The sequence below is a fragment of the Eretmochelys imbricata genome, chromosome 8 (genome assembly GCF_965152235.1).
Source record: "Eretmochelys imbricata isolate rEreImb1 chromosome 8, rEreImb1.hap1, whole genome shotgun sequence".
In the NCBI taxonomy this organism is placed as follows: Eukaryota; Metazoa; Chordata; order Testudines; family Cheloniidae; genus Eretmochelys; species Eretmochelys imbricata.
In genome coordinates, this window is record NC_135579.1 from 12697093 (window position 1) to 12706877 (window position 9785).

The following is a 9785-nucleotide window of genomic DNA, read 5'->3' on the forward strand; positions in this document are numbered from 1 at the left end:
CATGGTGTTGTCTGCCATCACTGATACACATCTCCCCACTTAAGTGGGCTCAGAAAGTCTGGCATGCCAGGCGTACCACTCTAAGCTCTCTGATATTGATGTGGAGAGTGAGCTCTGCCTGAGACCAGAGACCCTGTGTCCTGAGGTCTCCCCAGATGTGCCCCGCAGCCCAACTCCGATGCATCCATAACCAATGAGAGAGTTGGCTGGCAGCTGACAAAGGGGACCCCAGCAAACACCACCTGTGGGTTGAGCCACCACAGAAAGGAGTTGAGGACCAGGCAAGGCAAAGTCACGATCCTGTCCAAACTGTCCCTGACCGGCCGATATACTGAGGCTAGCCATGATTGGAGCGGCCGAAGTCTGAGCCTGGTGTGTTGCACCACATAGGTACAAGTGGCCATGTGTCCCAGGAGTTTGAGGCAATTCCTTGCTGTGGTGCTGTGGAACTGCCTGAATGATGTCACCCAGAGCCCGGAACCTCAATTCCGGTAGGTACGCCCTGGCCTCGGTCAAGTCCAGCATTGCCCCTATGAACTCTATCCTCTGAACCGGGGACAGAGTTGACTTCCCCACGTTCAGGAGAAGGCCCAGTTCATCAAACGTTGCAATGATGAATCCGACTTGCACCCTGGAGCAGCCCTTGATCAGCCAGTCGTCGAGGTAGGGGAACCCCTGTACCCGGCGCCTGCGCAGAAACACAGCCATGACTGCCATGCATTTGGTAAATACTCGAGGCCCACTGACAGGCCAAATGGAAGGACTGAACTGGACATGGTTGTTGTGCACCACAAACCTGAGGTATTTTCCATGGGACGATGTGATTGCTATATGAAAGTACGTGTCCTTCAAGTCGAGGGCGGCATACCAGTCCCCTGGATCCAAGGAAGGGATGATGGAGGCCAAGGAGACCATGTGAAACTTCAGTTTCTTCATAAACTTGTTGAGCTCTTGCAGGTCTAGAATGGGCCTGAGCCCACCTTTGGCTTTCAGTATTAGGAAATATCAGGAATAGAAGCCCTTGCCCTTCTGCTCCTGAGGAACCTCTTCCACTGCCCTCAGCGAGAGACACAATTGCACCTCCTGTGTGAGGAGTTGCTCAGGAGAAGGGTTCCTGAAGAGGGATGGGGAATGTGGGGGGGGGGGGGGGAGAGGGCGCGGAAGGGGTCGAAGGGCAGAGAATTGGAGTGAATATCCCCTCTCTACTGTGCGGAGTACCCAGAGGTCCGACATAATACAGGCCCATGCCTGATAGAAACGGGACAGATGAGACAAAAAGGTATGGTGGTTTTGCACTGGTGCGTCATCCCTGGGCGCACCTTCAAAAGGCTGGCTTTGGGCCTGAGGAGGGTTTTGACTGGCCAGAGGAGGGGTGAGGTCTCTTCCCTGAGTTCCTATTTCTTCTGCACAACCCGTCCTGCCTACCCTGAGGTTGGTAATTCCTCTGAGGGGGCTGGGGTCTAAAGTGCCAGGGGTGTGGAGGCCTTGAGGCTGTGCAGACGAGAGTCAGTCTTCTCGGAAAACAAAGACTGACCCTCAAAGGGGAGGTCCTGGATTGCCTGCTGCACCTCGTATGGGAGGTCAGAGACCTGCAGCCAGGAACTCCTCCTCATGGCCACCCCGGTAGCCATGGTGGAGATGCTGCATCCGCTGCATCCAGGGCTGCCTGCAGGAATACACGGGAAATTAATTTGCCCTCCTCTACTACTGTGAAAAAGTCCGCGCGAGAGTCCATAGGGAGGAGTTCTGCAAATTTTTGCATAGCCCCACAATTATAATTGTACCTGCTAACCACCAGCTGATGGTTAGCAATACAGAGCTGCAACCCCCCCTCTGTGAAGTAGATTCTCCTCTCAAGAAAGATCCAGTTTTTTGGCCTCTCGATTCTTGGGAGAGGGCCCCTGGTAGCCCTGGCGCTCGCGCTGGTTGGCCATGTCCACTACCAGGGAGTCTGGCTCCAGGTGTGTGTAAAGGTGTTCATACCCCTTTGAGGGGACACAGTATCTCCTCTCGTACCTCCAGGTGGCAACGAGGACGGGGTCTGTCACAGGATCTTCATGGCATCGCTGATGGTTTTAATCAGCAGCAGCGCAATACAGGATGGCCATGGAGGGGAGAGAATGTTGACCGTCAGGTCGGCCTCTTCCACCACCTCCTCAGGTTTAATGTTCAGGTTCTGGGCCACCCATCTCAGCAGCTGCTGTAGGACCCTGCTGTCCTCTAAGGCCAGAGCGGTTGCTGAGCCAGCCACTGCCTCATCTGGAGATGAGAAGGATGAGATGGTGGCTGATACTAGAGCCCGCTCCCTGCCCTCAGCCCCTCTGGGGACACTAGGAGTGAGGAACACAGGAGCCATGGATGGTGCCGCTGGCGATGCTGCTGATGGAGCCGCAATCGCTGTCACTGGTGGTGCCGCAATCGGTGCTGAGGATAATGCATCAATCAGCGTCGACGTCACGGTTGGTGCTGAGATCTTCGACGTCAGTACAGCTGATGGATGGGTCCCTTTCAGCGGTGCAGAGGGCGTGTGTGGCAGCCCAAAGGACGTCGAGGCCACCAACGCCAGTCTGGAATCCTGACTCTGCCCCTGGCAATAGGCCCAGGGTGTTCAGAAGGGCCATTGAGGAGCCTGCCACTGTCCAGGCCATGGTGCTGGGTAGGGCTGTCAGTCATGGCGGGAGCAGGATCTTCTGCTCCTTCTGGAGCGCGATGACTCCGCTTCTGACTCCAAGATCTCCGACTGCGAAGACCACGGAGGAGCAGAGCCACTTGGTGCTGGCGAGCGATGCCAACTGGGGAACCAGAGTGGCTCCCCCACACGGGCCACCAGTTCCAGGGGTTGCCATGCAGGGCATGATACCGTCATTGCCACCATCATCGCCGGCTTGCCCACAGAGTGGATTGGACCAGGAACCGGTGCTGGAGACTTCTCCGGCCTAAGAGGGGAGGGTGGCGCTGTCAGCACCAGAAGGTCTGATGCCACCTCAAATGCTTCCAGGATGGAGGGAAGCTGTAGGTCATCATGGCGGTGGACTGACGAGCGGCGTGGGTCTGGACTTGACTGGACCCCTCCTGGGGCAGGAGTTGATGGAGGCCCCATCAATTAGGCACCCAATGGGGGCTTGCTAGCCACCTGGTCTTCAGACCTGGTCGGGGAACACCCTCTGTCGGCCTTCTTTCTTTTGCGGGGCACCGGGGAGTGAGATCCATGCCTGACCGATGCCTGGGATCTGCACGCGGAGCTGTGGCGATGCTAAGGGTCCTTAGAGGAGTCCTTCCTCAGCACTGGTTCGTGCGTTGATGGTGCTGGAGCACTGTGCACCAAGGAGGCCGCCGCTCCAGGGTCTGACTGAGGCCAAAGTGCTGCCTCCATAAGCAGGACTCGGAGGTTATGTTCTCTGTCCTTGAGGGTCCTGGGGCAAAACCCTCTAAGATTTTACAACAGTCCCTAAGGTGACCCTCCCTGAGACACTTAAAGCACAAAGTGTGAGGGTCACTTCTTGTCATAACCCTGCCGCAGTCTAAGCATGGCTTAAAGCCCGGGGACCCCGGAGCTGGGGAAAATGTTGGGGCAGGAGGGAACCCCCAAAGAAAACTTATGAGAGAAAATGAACTAAACTACTATTGAATCTAACTATATACACATGATACTGCGAAGCCGAAGCAAGAGCAACGGGGAGTTCCAGACAGCCGTCACAGGCGGTAAGAAGGAACTGACGGGGGGGTAGGGTCAGGTCGGCAGGGCTCTATATTGAGCGCCATGAGGGCGCAACTCCAGGAGGCACCCAGGCCAACCCTATGGATACTGCTAGGGGAAAAATCTTCTGGCTGTCGTGCACACGGCACACGCACACCGGATGGGTATTGACATGAACGAGCACTCGAAGAACTACTGTTCTAGTTTCTTGATATTTTTGCCTTCTAATATGATGTTACTGGTTGACATCTGGGTATCAAGGATGTTTGTTTTAGTGTAATAAATTTTGACCACCACTTGGCCTGCTATTTTTGGCAAATTGTCTGTCTTTTCCTTTTAGCTGTACTAAAATACATATTGTTTGCTTGCACCCAGCTTACCAACCAAACCAGATTGTTCTGTATCAGTGACCTGTCCTCTTAATTATTTACCATACTCATAGATTCATACACCAAACTCTCCATTAATGTTGACTGTCCTTGCTCATATTTAATATTGCTATTACAATGGTGCACATCATGCACTAATATATTTTTGCACACACCTATTGCTTGATGCCTGGGGCAAAATTGTGGATTTGTCTGCTGATTGACCTGTGTTCTGCTGATCAAAGTTATTATGAGCCCCATCCTACTCCCACTGCAGTCGGTGACAAAAAGACTTGAGATGAACACTGCGGATCTGATTCTTATTAAAAAGCAAATGCAGGAAATTAGCAAGATCTCTACTTGTTCACGCAGATCATAAATAGATGTTCTGACATTAGTACCTGCAATACGGTATGGCAGATGTAATTGTAGTAGTTAGAGGTACTGCCTCTTTGAAGTGCATATGCAAGTGTTGTTATTGCCAAAGGGAGTTGTTATTGATCACGCAGGTAACAATTCATCCCTTTTATTTACCTGCTGCGTAAGCAGAATATCTGGGGAAGGCTAAAAGCAAGCAACAGTTGGAGTCTCCTTCAATTCTCAACAGTGTTAAAAACCATTTTAGAGCTGAAAATGTTTTGAGGATCATTTTCAAGCTACCATGATAATGCTTGAGTGCAATTCAATAAAAATGCCTTATGCATAATATTTTAACGACAATTTATAACTGTTGTTTAGATATAGGCATATAAAGTATATATTTAGGTTGGCAGATTTGGTTTCAGGTGACAAATACAAAAATATGTATTTGAATAAAAGGAAATGAAACATTAATCTTTTGTCCTTCTAGAGGCAAACTGTACTGTGTGTCATGAGTTCTTGGAGCTCTGAGACATGTATTGGAGCCAATTTGGTCTTTTGCTCATGTGTGCCTAACTTCCTCATTTTTCAATTCAAAGTAAAAAATGGTCACAATTAATCTATTTATATTAAGGCTTTCTACTGTTGAACATCACTGTAATATTTGAGCACCTTTCATGTAAAAAATAGATTAGCAGTAACGAAGTCCCTAATGACAGGTTTCAGAGTAACAGCCGTGTTAGTCTGTATTCACAAAAAGAAAAGGAGTACTTGTGGCACAAGTATTTATGCTCAAATAAATTGGTTAGTCTCTAAGGTGCCACAAGTACTCCTTTTCTTTTTGCGAAGTCCCTAATGAGACCACTATCATGCTGACCAGTAGTCTCCTTGTATTCCCCCATCTCTCCATCTGAATGTCTCTAGTCTTACACGTAGACTGTAAGCTCTTTGGAGCAGGAACCATCTTTTTGCTCTGTGTTTCTCTAGCACATAACATGGCGGGGTCCTGGTCCATGACTAAACCTCATAGGCACTATGGTAACAAAATAAAATATTAAAATAGTAATAATAAACTAAAATGTGAACAGGATTTTGGCCTTGCTATGTAACAGGTGGTGAGGGAATCCAGTGTCAGACACTGAAAACTAGGTTCCAGCCTGCTGTAAAACTGAAATAATCAGAACTCTTTGATCCTATTTATATTACTAATGCACTTGTGTTGAGGGAGACAGCTACAACAAGAAGTCCCCTGTGGTAGTAAAGTCTAGCTCCATTTTAAATTAAAGTCATGTTCTCTCTCTCTCTATACTCATACATCTTTACAAAGAAAAAGGCAAGCAATCCAGAACATTCAAAGCCTAACCACATTCAGATTTGTTTATAAATAGCAAAATCTAAATGAAGAATTTCTCCTAGGAGTCATTTTAGAAGGTCCTCAAAGGGAAAATATTTTAAAAAGGATTATGAAATTACAATTTCTAATCATCCTCTACTTCAGGAAGTGAATATGTCAAAAAGAACTATAAAAGGAACAAGAGAAATCTCACTGTGGTTCAAAAAAAGGAAGCTCTTCATTATGGGTAAAATCCTGGCCCCACTCAATAGCAACGATCCTATTGACTTCAGTGGAGCTAGGATTTCACCTTAAAATCTCAACTGGAAGAACAATATTCAGTATTGTAACTGGATGGCTTCCCACTTAAGAGCTAGAGGCCTGGGGCCAGCCAACCCCGATTACTGAAGGCACTGCTCCAGCCCACCTGTGCCACTTTAACAGCCTTGATTGGGCCTGATGGATGACAACTGATTCCCCTATAAAAGGCAGCAGGAAATAGAAGAGAGAGGCTCCTACAAGGAAGAACTGGACAATAGGGGAATTAAGAAGTCAGAGCCAGGAGTCTTAACTCAAACCAGGTAAAGCCTGGGAGTGATTCTGAATTGTGACCCAGGTCTAGGAAGTAGGGCTGGGGACTCCCTACCAAAATGGAGAGACAGACACTGAACTGGAGTTGGGATCTGGAAGACCAGTGTGTAAGGACTAAACAAATTGGACACCAGAAGGGGAATGTTTTAATTACCTCTGGACTGAGTGAGGTAGTAAGTGACCTTGAAGAGGAGAACAGCAGCAGGGTATGGAAGAATGACCTCTAGCTGTGAGGGAGTGCTCAGGAGGCAGCTGACCCTGCTATAAGCATCATATGATACAATTTTTAGGCCTTGATCTTCCATGCCCAGAACTCCCATTAAAGTCAATGGGAGTTTTGCTTGTGCAAGAACTGTAGGATTGGACCATAAGTTTATTATACTAAACCATAAACACACAGGCAAGGCCCCCAAAGATCACATGTAACAGCAGCACTTTCACTTTTAGGTCATGGTGAAGGAAGAACTATGGTCACTACAGAACTAGAAGCTGTATACCATATTAACAGTAAAAAATTTTCAGAGAAGCTTCTAAATGTACAAAGAAATTACAATTATGGTAATATTTCAAAAGCACACTCCTTCCACCCAGTGTTTGTGGTGCTGCACAAGCAGGTTAAAATAAAGTAGTCAACACCTTCATGAAAGCGTCATGGGAACGAACGACAGGCACGAATAGCTGTAGCACACTATGCATCCAAACCAAAAGGTCACATTCTTCTTACTAAGTACAGACAGAAAAGCAGAATGGGTCTACCAAAAACCTTCCACTGCAAACCTGGTTCATAAATACCAGCTTCAATCACCACTAATTGAGGGAAGATACATTTGTAGCCAATTCTTTCTGTGACTTTCCCCAGCCTACTAACATCTCTCTTATCTGGATTACACCTCAGCTAGCTAGACCTGAGCCAAGCCCCAACCTCCTGTAGACACTGACTCATCTACAACAGAGTTATACAGCCGAGTGTCATCTGCACAACCGATATACTTTATCCCATTTTTCCTTACTAACCACCCTCACAGCTTTGTATATGCATTGAATCAGAAGCTGGGTCCAAACATAACCTGTGGTAGCCTGGGGGAGGGAGTCTGAAGACTGCAAATATTACCATAGCTGCTTTACCATGACCAGCTTGATTATCTATCCAAAAGCCAGGCAATTCAGTGTTACCCGATAGCTAGTTGGTGAAATCATTATCGTTATGGATCCATTTCTTGACTAGAGATCTTACCTGCTTGAGAACACCTGAAACCCAACTCTCAGAAAGAGGTAGTGACTGTATCACTGCTGACCTTTAGCACTCAGGAGTGATATGCAGTGGCCTCCTGAAATGTCACAGACACTTCAGGGAAAGACACTGGCCATAAATCAATCAGAGAAGACTCTGCATTTGTCCCCTCAAGTCACTGCCCTGCAATAAGTGTCATGCAGATTCATCTTAATTTGAATGCTTTCAATCTCTTCAGTTCTCTTTGTTTAACTACAGAACAAGCCAAGCAAAAACATACATACACATGAAAACAAAAAACCAGCAACAACAAATTCACCTAGATATGACTTATCTACTCCTGCCTTCCCCAATGAATAGACGTCCTGCTTTTACTCTCACTAAATTTCCCATTGGCAAACTCCTTTAGATTTCACTTAGGAACAGCATGAGGTCCATAACATTTAACCACAAATACCTGAATTCCACAAGTTCTGGCTGAAACTTAGTGTCACTTTAAAGATCTCTGTAGACCAGTGGTTCTCAAAGCTGGTCCACCGCTTGTTCTGGGAAAGCCCCGGCGGGCTGGACCGGTTTGTTTACCTGCTGCATCTGCAGGTTCAGCCGATCGCGGCTCCCACTGGCCGCGATTCGCAGCTCCAGGTCAATGGGGGCTGCGGGAAGCGGCGCGGGACAAGAGACGTGCTGGCCGCCCTTCCCGCAGCCCCCATTGGCCTGGAGCGGCGAACCATGGCCAGTGGAAGTCACGATCGGCCAAACCTGCGGACACAGCAGGTAAACAAACCGGTCCGGCCCGCCAGTGGCTTTCCCTGAACAAACGGCGGTCAGGCTTTGAGAACCACTGCTGTAGACAATACATTTCAGGCTCCAAGGATGTCAGTAAAGCAACTTTCACAAGCATCAAATGTTCAGTTTACAAAATAGTTAATGGGTTTCAGGGAAAACTAGCACAATAAAAACACTTGAATAGGCCGGTGTAGTGACCCATTCAACAACTAAAGTAAGCAGCCTGTTTAAGTGAAGTTGGACATAATCTGAAAGCTAGAGATGATTAAAGAAAATCTCTCACCAGTACATCACAAGGTCAGTAATGTATAAACAGATAATAGCAAGAGCTGTGTCACTCATAATTAATTCAAAAGATGGCATTTCTATTTTCTTTTTTGTTTAGTAAGAAAAGAAAAAGCAGCCCCTCCAGATATATGAAAGGACTGTATTTCGAAGTCTAAACTCCCCCAACTCTACTTCCACCATAATGTCAAATAATAATACTTAGCATTTGCCAGACATCTGCTTGAACAGTTGAACTCTAGCCACAGTCCCAACCCTATGGTCTTCTCTCCACACCCAATGAGATCTGAATGAAAACAAAATAAATATTAAGTCAATAAAACATTCATTACCTAATGTAATGCTTCTAAAACACTTAATGGAACTTTTGAATGGCTGTGTGGACATACTGACCAAGTTGGAAGACATCACATCAGATTTGAACCATTCAGATGCTTAGGATGAGCTTAGTTTAATCAGAGGAAGCAGTGTGTAATTCACTGGTGTGCATATTTACAAGTCCCCATCTGTGCCCAATCCACAAAGGATAGGAGCATTTTATAGCATCAGCTACAGCACTTTAGCTCAAGCTATAGTTCATGCTTTTAGCTCTATCGGTCCCCAGTGTGTCATCCAAGACGGTAGTTGTCACAGTTACTCAAGCTGGACAAGACACAGTTAACACCCCTTTAACATCATGAGTTTAAGATTCGTTACTCCATTTTACAGATGGGGAAAATGAGACATGAAGCAGTTAGGTGACTTGCCCAAGATCACAGAAGTTAGTGGCAGCATCAGGATTAGAACCTAGGTATCCTGAATTCCAATCAAGCGCCCCACCAGCCCAACAACTCCTGTATTCAACAGCTCTTCTTGACATTGCTGTGTTTATAGGCAGGAATAATTCATTATACATCATCAAATTCCAGATTGTAAAATTCCATGCTGCAATTGACAAAAGTATTTTATTTATTTTACTGGTCTTCTCACTGGCCAACAAAAAGCATGCTGCATACTTTGGAAGAGCGACCAGGTCAGAAGAGAAAAGGCACAATTTGCCACATTGGGGACACAAAAGAGCATAATTTATTTTTAAGCGTCTTATTCTTACTTTGAAACAGGATAGAGCTTTCACAGAATCTAACTTAGAAATGC